A 13,426-nucleotide genomic window follows, 5' to 3' on the forward strand; every position below is an offset into this window, starting at 1 on the left:
TTTATTCCTGATCAACAGTCGCTATTAGAAAGAAATGAACATCGGGATTAATATTTTTATTGAATTGCAGTACATTCTTTTTTTCTGACGTAAATTATTGTTATATTTACTAATTTACAGAAAATATTTTATGCGTTTAAAACACTAGCATTACTTAATATTTAATAAAGCAACGTATTTTTAGGTGCTGAAATAAAAATAAATATTGACCAAATAATCAGCAACATTCGAGCATTTATGTTGTTACTGTTTATCCTTCGTTCGTAACTATTACCCTAGATCATATATAACAGATAGCTCATCCCTATGTTAAAATCGGTAGTACTTTGAAGAAAACAACCGCCAGGATCGCCACCCGTCCACTGTAAAGGAACACAAGATGCAATTCAAATGGGAGTTATGACGTTACTCCTTATGTAACAACTAGATGGCAGCATAGTAAACCTGAAAGAATTTGTTACCGTCAAAGCCAATAAGGCCGAGCAATCTGGGTATATATGATCTAGGCTATTACTAACATTTAATTACCTGAAAACACGTTAATAACTTAAATGAATATAATATGGATTTAAATTAAAATTATAACTAAATGTATTTTGGTTCTATTTTCAGATGCACCACTACGTCAAAAGCCCCAGTAGGTTAAAACCTAACAAAAAATCACGTTTGCTTAATATTCTTGTAGGCCAACATCAATTTGAAGTATATATTAAATATAATATCTAGACGACACCTCGTTTTATGAATCTAAACATGGTTTAGAAATCGACCCATAGTGCTAGTGGAACTGAGATTGAGGTACCGTGGTGATGCCTAAGCGGAAAGGTAAAGGAATTCTTCAAGCTGTAGGGGAGCTAGGGATTAATAAAGAGTGTCGTGAAAAGAAGATCAATTTCTTACATTTCCCACGCCGAGAATCGAACCTCAGACCGTTTTGTTGCAAAACAGACGCACTATCCACATAGCGGATGTAATTTCTCATGTTTTTTTATCTAATTTTGTGCCTACAACCAATTTTAGTGCCTAGTGTTAATAATTACACGGCAGATAATGCAGCAGATGGATATGAAGATGATGCTCCATCCTTTTATGATAATGCAGATAGTGATGTAGATGAACACAGAGATGTTTATAGCGGTGATAATGACTCTGATGGGACGTGCTTGCATTTGTGAACATCCAGAACGTATCTCAGTGTAGAGCATCTAACTCCGAAACTCCATACACTAAGAAACTATCACACATCGGAGCCCGGAACGTTGGTAAGGTCATTAACAGGAAGATGTGCTTTATTACTTCGCCGTAGGGTAGTAGGATCCTATCAGCAGACTTCTGTGACCTCTGACCTATAGCATTGACCTGTTCCAGTTCCCGTGACGACATAATTAAAGTCTCTCAGAATTATGCTGGAACTCCGGTAGGGAATTATTGCTTGTTATTATAGGCTTAAAGGAAAAAGAAAGACATGATAATTTAGCAGCATAAAAACGTTTTCATTTTTTTATGTTTGGACTGTTATGATTATTACAATCCTTAAAGTATATGCCAGCTCTTGCTGCTGAATTAACCATTCATTCATTCTCTGCCCAAGGGCAGGTCTTTCACTGCAAACCCAGTATTCTCCAATCTTTCCTATTTTCTGCCTTCCTCTTCGTTTCCTCATATGATTCATATATCTTAATGTCGTCTATCATCTGATATCTTCTTCTACCCCGAACTCTTCCCCCGTTCACCATTCCTTCCAGTGCATCCTTCAGTAGGCAGTTTCTTCTCAGCCAGTGACCCAACCAATTCCTTTTTCTCTTTCTGATCAGTTTCAGCATCATTCTTTCTTCACTCACTCTTTCCAACACAGCTTTGTTTCTTATTCTGTCCATTTCTTCTCTATATCCACATTTCAAATGTTTCTATTCTATTCTCTTCACTTCGTTGTAATGTCCATGTTTCTGCCTCATACAATGCACTTCACTAGTCTTTTCCTTAGTTCTTTTCTCACAGAACCGCAGAAGATGCTCCTTTTTCTATTGAAAGCTTCCTTGGCCATTGCTATCCTCCTTTTCACTTCCTGACAACAGCTCATGTTACTGCTTATAGTACACCCCAAGTATTTGAAGCTGTCCACTTACTCTACTGCCTCATTTAGAATTCGCAGCTTATCTTCTGTATTTTTCTTCCTATGACCATTGTCTTCGTCTTATTTGCATTTATATTTTAGTAGGTTATTTTACGACGCTTTATCAACATCTTACGTTATTTAGCGTCTGAATGAGATGAAGGTGATAATTCCGATGGAATGAGTCCGGGTTCCAGCACCGAAAGTTACCCAACACTTGCTCAATTGAGTTGAGGGAAAACTCCGGAAAAAACCTCAACCTGGTAGGTGACTTGCCCCGACCTGGAATCGAACCCGGGCCACCTGGTCTCGCGGCCAGACACGCTAGCCGTTAGTCCACAGATGTGGACTGCATTTATCTTCATCCCACACTGCTCACAACTGTCATTTAGCTCCAGTAGCATGTCCTTTAGTATCATTTCCTCTTCTGAACGACGCCATATCATCAGCAAATCTTACGCACTTGATTCTTCTTCCTCCTAAAATCATTACTCCCATGTTCTGAAAACAGTTCTCTTCTAAATCCTCCAAGTAGATGTTGAACAGAGTAGGTGATAGAGAACATCCTTGACGTACTCCTCTCCCAATTTCACTTCCTTCTGACATTTTTTCTCCTATCTCGAGTTTGACTCGTTCTTCCATATAAAGATTACTGAACAGTTTCCTCTCTCGCCAATCCAAACCAATTTACAATATACTATGTATTTTTCAACACCGTTGTTCTCAAAAACCGTTTTTTTTTCTCATTAATGTTCAATAATATGAAGTAATTTTATTAAATTATTATTACAGAGTGGACCATGGAATAGTGGCACATTTCGTTTTAAGTTTTCGAAAGAAATTTTACTGTAACTTTTTAATTTAAATTTTATTAAGACAACTTGAGCTTTGTAAAATGATCAGATATAAAAAATATGTTCGATGTAACCACCATTACGCTGCTGATCTGTTTCCAGACGACGAACCAGATTGGAAACACCTCACCAGTATATGTCTTCAGCAACAGAGTATCAGACCGACAATATTCTATTCCAATCTCTTGCATATCCCAAGATCAATGAGTGAAAACTTGGTCCTTAAGGAATCCCCAAAGGATACAGTTATAAGGATTTAAATGTGGGGTACATATTGGCCAGTAGTGACCACAATGATATAGGCCTACTGCAGAAAATTTGTTAGAAATCACCCAATTGTGAAATATTCAATGGAGAAAGTCTACGACACATCTGGAAATGTGAGGTGTTGCTCAATCTTGCGTGAACTATTGAGATTTCATATTAACATTCTTCAACAATAACTGAGGAAAAATGTTATTTCTCAACATGTTTAGATGGTATGCAGAATTCGTAGTCTCTTCGAAAAATATTGTGCCGATCAGACCATAGCCAGAGAGAGCACTTCAAACTGTATTCATGGATGAATATATAATAGGATGCGAAACTTACTGAGTTTCCCGTAACACATACTAGAGGCGCTGTTGTAGAAGTTGACCTTGCTGCCACCTGTTGGGGGGAGGGGCATTATTACGTCTAGCAGCGCACCAAGTAGCGAAAAGAGTAATTACTCCATGCATTTAGCAGCTCACCTGGTGACGAAAATGTTAAACTGTGCAGAAAGTATTCCCTCCCACCCTCATCGATATTCAAAACTAACCCAATTTAAAATAAAACATTTACATTTTTATTCCTCACAGCATCTTCTACTGAAAATTCTTACCGGAGCCAACAGGAAGATAAAAGAGACGATCTATTTTACACTACCCAATTAAAATATAACCAGACAGAGATAAAAAAAATAAAGCAAAAGGTTAGATAATTGGGATTGTATTATTTGGGTATTTATTGTACAGCGCAATGGAAAAGTCTGCAAGAACTACTTAGATAGTTCAATTTATTATATTACTATTGCTTTACAATACATTCAACAACACTATTTTTACAACGTCCATAAACATACACTGCTTATACACACACGTATCACTTTATGTTCACTTATTCCAAGTTTCTGTCTGCCATCGTGCCATCTCGTCTCCTCGAGCAATATCTCGGACCGTCTCGAACGGATAAATAGAGAACTCTGGGTAATGTACCCAACACGTAATTCTAATGTTCACCACCTACGACGTTGGGCGCTGATCATCTTATTTCAGCCCCCCGCCGCCAGATGGTGCTGACCGCAGTTTCGCATCCTATTATATATTTATCCATGCTGTAGTTCTTTCCCCGTAAAGAGGTATTCTTTGCAACTGATACTGGTTTTCTCTAACCCAGAATCTATAATTTTGCTTGTTTGCTACACCATTCAGACCAATATGTACAAGGTGAAATCAATATATTTCCAAACTCCACTTGTATTTATTGTATCGTTAAACATAAATGCGCGTGTCACTGAAGATTATTGTTTCCTTTCCTGTTGAGTCAGTTAATCAGAGAATGTTAGATTTTTTTTAAGAACTGGGCTTCTACACGTGATTTTGCGCACGTCAAGGATCTAACACGATTTTTCCTGGAATCTCTCCATATACGATAACTTATGGCAAGTCTTCTTCTCTGCTTTTCAAGTGATGCATTTAATATAGATTCCAGGCATTTCTCTAGTTCTAGATAACTTCTCCATTTCCCGTTTACTGTGACTTTCTTACATTCTAGGCAGTCTGGAAACTTATTGATTGTCCCTTGCATTTCCTCTGAAAATTAAGTGTTGTGCAACATTATTTTATACGCTGTACATCAAACTCAAACTGTATGTCTTTCTGTTACATTCTGTGATATCTAAATTTTATAGAGTACAAATGGATATTCAACTTCAACATTAGTCGAATAGTTGTTACTAAAATTTGCAACGGCGGAATAAATTTCTCTCTTTCTTGATTTTTTAGGGCTCCTTGTCATCACAGCATTGAGTATTCAATGTTCTCAGGATTGCGGATCCTAGGTTGGTGTGGGCGCTTCGGTTCCAATACACTTCCTCCTTCTTCTAATTCGTTGCATGTATTCAGAATGGTGTTTCTGCATGGTGTCCACCTTTTCTTATAATGAACTTCAAAACGACTCTGAACTAAAATAACATCCTTCAGCCGAATATACAGCAAAACAATTTTAGGTCGTTGTTCAACACTAAAACCAAATAACTTACTATAATAATACCGGACAGCTATATACTAGCAGCATTGGCGTGAATGCGAAATATCGCGGACCTGACATCTAGCGGAGAGGGATGGAATTACGTCCACATATACAAATATTAACATAGCGAGATTCGGACTATTGTTTAAAACGTGAGTTACTAATGCGGAATGATATATGAAACACTTAAGAAATGTTGAATAGTATTTAATGTAAAATTATTATCTTATATCAAAGCTCCATATTATGAGAAATACTGGATACTTCATATTACTTTCCGTAATTAATTGTTACATATTTTTTCTTTGGTTTACCGAGACAAAATCAATCTGATATTAGGAATTAATTTACAGTAATGTTTTATATACGCGTTGCTGACAACTGCAAAGATAAAATTGATAGTAATCTGATGCTTGTAATAATTAGTAAAGGCATGTGGACAACAATAAAACTTAATTCGATAAAACCTTAAAATCCAATACATTTTAACTTCTATTCATTTATTAGGTATAAATAAAAAAACTAATTTGTTTCTTTTTCTATCAACACAAAGACGAAGGAATTAGGCCTACTAAAGAATGTTGTTGACTCAAGTTTTATGAACTGTCGGAAATCGAAAGTACGATTTGGAGCAATTTGTAATGCTGGAATTGTCACAATTATAAACAGCACACATACACCCTGACATTTTAACACAGCACTAATTAATAAAACTATTAACTAGCCCAACAACAATATACATTGCAGTTGATTGCAGCTTGTTTCGCGAGTATCTCCACACCGGCAGGTAGGTAGCAGCATCAGCGTCGTTCGCACGCAAAACTGCTAGCTGTCCGGTATTATTACAGTAAGGTATTTGCTAAAACGATCTTTATCTGCCATTGTAGATTACTAAACAGTTTCCATAGATATGTTCATGACTTTCAATTGTTTCAAAACCATGTAAGAAAGAAATGAAATGTGTCAAAATTTCATGGCCCACTCTGTGTATCATAGTCGAGATCATATTCATTTTAAAGTTCTTGAAAATTTTAGTTAACTCTTAAACCGTAAAGTGTGTGTCAGATTTGCATGCCTTTTTATTTTGTTCTCTTTAAATTAACAATCGTGGAAATGAATCGAAACTCACAGTATCTTCCTAAAATAGAATTTCCAATATAATGAAGGCTGTCATTGTCAGCAGTTCCCGCTCTGTTTTTTAACCATTTCTTCAGAACCAACTGTCATTCACAGGCACAGGTACCCAGTCCTCCAAAATTGGGAAAATTTTATTCACTGAGGATATTATATGGAAGAACATTCTGGGCGAATGATAGGGAGAGAATTGTGAGATGTTCGGGAAACTCGAGGGGAAGGAATAAAATTTCTGTATAATGTATGTATGTATTTATTTACACTGAAAGTGGGCAAGCACCCGGTGGCAGTGGCAGTGGTATACACAATATAATGAGAGAGGAAATACAAAAATATCCTTAATATTGTATTAATTCTGGAAGTTTTATTGTAAACGTTCATGAGATGTTTTGTAACAATGAAGATTGATTATAAAAAGGCTGTAAGTGCCAATATCGTTGAAAATTAGTTTTTCCAAAAAAGAGTCTATGTCCCTGGCTCAATCAATTAAGAAAAATAATAAGTCCAACTGAAAGGTCAATCAAGACATATAAAACCTAATGACATTTAATGTCAATATTAGATTATTTTTTTTGTCACAAAACCAAAATTTTGTTCTAAAACTGGCATTACTTATGAGAAAAATCTGTAAATTTCTTCACTATGAAGAGAGGGAATCGAATCCGGATCGCCTGGTGCGTATACTACCATTGATTCACTACTGCGGTTAATAGGAAAGTATTGGTAGATGAAAATTACGAAGAAATGCAAAATAACAACTGTAAACATATCCTTTGACCGCTTTATCTACCACGCGTTGTGCAGCATGTGTCGGGGTTGAAACTCCGAACGTTTGGTTAACTACAAACCGAGGTATGGCGGTGTCATTATTTTATACATGATCGTGGGCGCAGAAATGTTATAGCGATGGTAGGTGAATGGCAGTAAAAATTGTTTCACCACCGCAAATTTTACACACATGGACTCCCCGGTATATAAACCCATGCCTAGCATTAACTATTCAACGAGAGGCACGCGTTTTAATTGTTTTGATTGTTAGAAGCGGAGCAAGTTTTCTATTATTATTATTATTATTAGCATATTTCGGGGGAAAAAAGTTGTGACGCTGAGCGGGAAACAATCATGCAAGACTACAAAGGATTTCTTGTGTCTGAGAGCATCAGAATGGGGTCGTGGGGAAGGGGTTGTTTGTATACTATAGGCAGGGTGGATTATTTTCTAGAGAAAGGTTAGATGACAGAGGAACTTGATGAAGGTTTGTATGGGTGGAGAGGGTGGAATTTTAATGAAAGTGAAGCAGTATTGTTGTGTCGCCCCACCCCCCTTCACCGGCGCGCTCGTCTATGTCTATCAGTTGGGGATTGCAGCCACCGCATGAAAATAAGCTCCATGTCGATCATGGGCATATTCTATAGCATACGATACCCACCTTCTCTTCCGCCTTTCTTCGGCTTCTTAACTTACTAGGCTATATTCCTTTCTATTCTACATGATACTCTCTATTCCATCTTCTTTCTACCTTTATCCTTTCCTTATTTCTACTTTTCCATTTTATGTTTTATTTAGTTATTGATATTCTTGTCGCTTGCAGTGGTCTAGGAGTAAAGCACTCTCCTTTAAACCCAAGGGTTGCGGGCTCAAACCCGGCTGGGATCGTATACTCACAAAGGTTTAATTTAGTTCACTAGCAATCGAATCTCGATACAACAATTTTCTAGGGATTAGTAAAATTGTACTCTTATATCAGGGTTATTTTGTTTGAGGGGATTATGAAATTTTGCCAAAATTTTATGTTCTAAAAGAGAATATAGTAGAATTAAGTGTAAAACAACGTTTATGCTGCTTGATTTTCCTTCTTCTCCAGCTGCTACTGCAATGAAAGTAATTCCATGTCTATCTTTGAAACGTTGTAGCCATCCATTGCTTGCTTTTGAAGTTCGAATCACCAAGTACAATGGCAAAATTAAGCACTTTTTGACACATAGTAAGGCCTGGTATAGTAATGTTAAGTGCCCTCATTTCTTTAGATGACTTCAAGGTAGTAATGTCAACGTCTTCTACTGCCGCAATTTTTAAATGATTCAGAATTAATTTTACTATTTGCGACACTGCCCTCTATTTCCTTGGTTTTCTTTATAAATATTGTGAGTGTTGATTGTGCAAATCCATATTTTTTAGCCACTTCAGTCTGTTTCAATCTATCTAAATCACTAAATGCAGCTATTTTAGTCTCCAAAGTGATTTGTTTTCGTGTTGCACCTGCTATCATTAACAACTAACTCTCGAATGTGAAAGGTTCCAGTGGTAAGAACAATAATGGCAAATCCTATTAAGGGTTATGTGCCTTTGAAACGGATAACACAGTCCTTGCATAAAATGCCAAGATCAGTCAACAAAAGTATGAAAGAGATTAGGCATAGCAACGTCTTTAAGAAGGTGGCATTGAGTGAAAAGTGAAATAGTAACCGGGACCAATAAAATTGATTGCTGCAACAGGGTTTATTGTTATATCGGTTTTCGTTGTATGGAGGTTCGATTATTTCTTATTTCAATTTTCTTAGCATTCCTTAATTCCTTTTACATTTCCTTGTATGTCCAACTGTGTTTTTTCCACTTTGATTGCTTTCTGCTTTCCCCAATCCACTCATTTATCTATTTCCTATCCTGTAATCTTCATTCTTCTCCTTCTTCTTCTTCTTCTTCTTTTCTTTCTCTGCTATTTTTTACTTTTTTGTCCATTCATCACATTTATTTACTCTGTTTTTTTCTTATTTTTATTTCGTATTTTTTCCATTTCCTCCTTGAGTTCTGTTCCTTCTCTCTTTCAAATAAGTTCGCGATATCCAATCACAACCACCCAATCACAAAACAATGTTTGCAGTTAGAAGCGATGTTAATTACTATTTAAAGTAACGATGAATATCGGTCACTGTGGCGTTCTACCCTCGTCCTTGGTTGGAAATAACGCGTGTAGATCTTGCATGGATCTCGTGCTATTAACAACACAGTCAGTCGTTTAGGGGTGGGAGGTCGATCAAGCACCCAGGTCATTACGTCACCGCCCCCCTTATCAGTCGTGCCTCGACAGGGTGACCCGTAGAGTCTGCGATACCGTAAATGACTTGTTCGGATAAGAATCTGCAATTACAAAACAGCAGTTAACAGCGAAGGATTCTCTTCCACTTCCATGATAACTATAACCCGTGTTCCTCAATTGTACAAAACTGTTAGACGAGTTCCCTTCCAATCAATAATGGTTTTAATATATTGTATACTAACCGTACCCGTGCGCTCCGCTGCACCTGTTAGAAATAAATATAAAGTAATTACATAATTAAAATAGGACGTTTGATCCAGGGAAGAACTTTTACAACAGCGCAAGATAATCTGCTTCGCTCATTACCCAATTTTTTGCATTGCATTTATTGCATATATATATATATATATATATATATATATATATATATATATATATATATATAATGTATTTTAACACGATTCAATTGAGCATAGTTAAAATTTGAATTATAAAATAATGGATTGCTAAGCTAGCGTACTATTACTGCATACTAAATCAATACACTCTCGTTGTTCGTTAATTCTCTGAGATTAAAATGAGAGTACATAAATATTATTTTAAGAAATATAGGAAACGAATGTACAAAATAGTCTATCAAATTTTCTGCGCATAAGAAGCTATTTTAATCTTACCTGTCCTCGATTTACTCAGACGTTACTGTAATAACATTATAGCAATATGTCCCTCTAGAGAAACTACACTTTCCAATGGTGAAATAATAATTAATTATACAAATCGGTTAATTTAGCTTCTGATACTACTTCATACAAACATAGAAACATTCTCTGTAGGCTATGTTTAGTAGCTTTCGATTGTTGATGTCCACGGCCCCTGTTTCGATTGTTGTTGTCCAAGGCTCCTTATAGACGAAGTCATTTGTTCTTAATTCATTGCACCGTCTTAGATGGCTTTATTTTAATTTTAAAACTCATTTATCTCATGAAATATCAGTCCTATCAAAATTTTGTAAAGAATAAAACTTATCGCAAATCATTTTTAAAGAAACTTTTGTTATGTAACATTTTTCACAAAATCAATAATAAACTAGATATTTCGATTTAGTTAATTCAGGCCCCCTTATAACCCCCTTTTAAATAAAGTATTTTGAATCCCATATAGCCTAAAATCTAAGTTACAACGAACTTAATTTATATTCCAATTTTCATATAAATCGGTTCATCCATTATCGCGTGAAAAGGTAACAAACATACAGACAGACATACAAACAAAAATTTCAAAAATGCGATTTTCGATTTCAGGGTGGTTAATTATATATGTTAGGACCAATTATTTTTGGAAAATCGAAAATTACCAGAAAAATTTCGGCTACAGATTTATTATTAGTATAGATTAGGCTATATCAAGTTCTATTATTTTTCAGTTTCTTATTTCATAAATGTATTACTGTTATTATTTGAACTGTGTTTTTAAGAAATGTGTGTCCACATCTGTGGAGTAACGGTCAGCGCGTCTGGCCGCGAAACCAGGTGCCCGGGTTCGAATCCCGGTCGGGGCAAATTACCTGGTTGAGGTTTTTTCCGGGGTTTTCCCTCAACCCAATACGAGCAAATGCTGGGTAACTTTCGGTGCTGGACCCCGGACTCATTTCACCGGCATTATCACCTTCATTTCATTCAGACACTAAACAACCTAGATGTTGTTACAGCGTCGTGAAATAACCCAATAAAATAAAAAAAAAATTAAGAAATGTGATGTAGGCCTAATCATATATTTCACTTACTTATCATCAACACAAAATCTTAATAGTCATATGAACTGAGGATTCTTGTTAGCAAAAATAATTCAGAAGTCTACATGTGTGCTATATGAAAAAATTCCATATAATTTTATACAAATACCAGTAAGAACATACAAATTTAATTAAATTATAATTAAATTTAAGACTGTCTCAAATTAATTTTGTTCTCAAATAGTTCACATCCTCTGCTAGAATTGCGTTTTTTATGTGAAGACCCGTGAAGAATGAACGAAATTAATTAATTCTGTAGCCAAATAAGTATAATTTAATGAACTAGGGTAAAGAGACAGGAAAAATTAATGAAAGAAAATAAATAAATAAACAAAAATGAATTAATGAATAAATAAATACACAAATAAATAAACAAACAAATAAACAAATGAAGTAATTGGAAAAGATAGAATGGAAAAAACAAATATAAAGGGACTCGAATGGAAATTAAGTAGAAGAAAGATAAATCGATTGGAGAGGAAAGAAAGAAAGAAAGAAAGAAAGAACGAGAGAAAGAAAGAAATAAGGATAGAGAGAGAGAAAGAAAGAAAGAAAGAAAGAAAGAAAGAAAGAAAGAAAGAAAGAAAGAAGGAAAGAAAGAAAGAAAGAAAGAAGGAAAGAAAAAGAAAGAAAGGAAGAAAGAAAGAGAGGAATAAGGAAAGGAGAGAAGAATTTAAAAAAGGAAGAGAGAAAGAGAGGAAGAATATTAAAAATATGTAAATATAGGCCTACATTATTATTCACTGCAATGTGTTTGGCGAACAAAGATGACAATACAAATGAATTTCTAGTATATTTTGCATTGCACAAACTATTTTTATTTACTAGGTATACTCATATGTTGTAATTAGTTATGCTTTCATATGTACAGAACTAATGATTATTACAATGTAAACTACATTTATTTACTACAGTCTGTATTATAAATTTGTTTCACATCACTAGTTAATAATTGTACTCATATGTATTTAGCTACTGTCCCTATTGCTTACAGTTCCAGTTTACCTGGATTACGTCCTCCAAAAAAAAAATCTGTGTAGACAACTTGGTACTTTTCGTAGATTTAATGTTTTAAAACAGCGCAATAACATTTTTTATATTAGGCTATAATGAAATTTTGTGTTTCCCGACAATGAATTACTCGTTAATTCTTTTGTATTCGTAACATAGCGAAACGCTTTAGTACTTGAATTGAGAGGAAACCTATATAGAGTAAAATTGCGTTAAAACTAAAATCGTCTATGGATAAGAGAGTATTCAGCGGAATGAATATGAAAGGATTCGGACCTTACTGAGTGAGTAGAAAGTTTCCATTCTCCCGTTTGCCGGTCGCAACAGGTATTCTTGAACTGGGAGGTGAGGTCGGTCAGTTGATTGACCATTATGAAACGTACACACGCTTCAGTTTCCACGAATAAAATTCAAGGATAACATCAGCACATGCTTCAAAAACAAGTACATGCACGACTACACACACACAGACAGACAGACAGACAGACATAAGCACACACACATATACCGGTACACAAATAAATCGAGTACTGGTTCAGATTTTATCCCTGCGCTTAAGCGGAATATTTCTTTTTGGTGGACATTTTAATTCCATTTCGAGAAAATGGTATTTCATCAACGAAATATGTGATATTTAAGAAAACACAAAAACATTAAACATTCTCTAAAAACCAAAGTAGGAATGAAAACTCTTCTAAGATAATTATTAGAAGTTATGACATAAATGGAAGTATATCTATGCCCATCGGTACCCCACCTACGCCGAACCGACCTAACTGCACCCTGACGACCAGTCCCGCCATCCTTTCAAACCCGTGTACCATTCTACGCCAACAGCCCCCCCCACATTTCCCTCCCTCAAACGGTCTGAGTTGTAAGCCCTTTCTCCCGTCTCCTCAACAGTATGACGTGTACCGTCGGGAGGGGAATGGATTCCGCTGCTGGCCACCAACTACCACAGCTTGACATATCCATGGAGGCCGGCCGAGAGAGTCAGCAGCTTCGGAGGGCCGCCGCAGACGCGATTTGAAAACCAACTAAGACAACCAGAAATTAACAGCAAAGGATGATAAGGGAGGAAAGGAAGTGGCGAGAATGAATGGCGTTCCATACGCGTGGTAAAGTTACCTGATATTCTTATATAGGAGTGAAGGAAAAAACCCGAAAAAACCTCCTCCAAGCAACTTTTCCTAAGCGGAGAATCGAACCGCGGC

Source organism: Periplaneta americana, chromosome 17, assembly GCF_040183065.1.
Source record: "Periplaneta americana isolate PAMFEO1 chromosome 17, P.americana_PAMFEO1_priV1, whole genome shotgun sequence".
Taxonomy (NCBI): Eukaryota; Metazoa; Arthropoda; class Insecta; order Blattodea; family Blattidae; genus Periplaneta; species Periplaneta americana.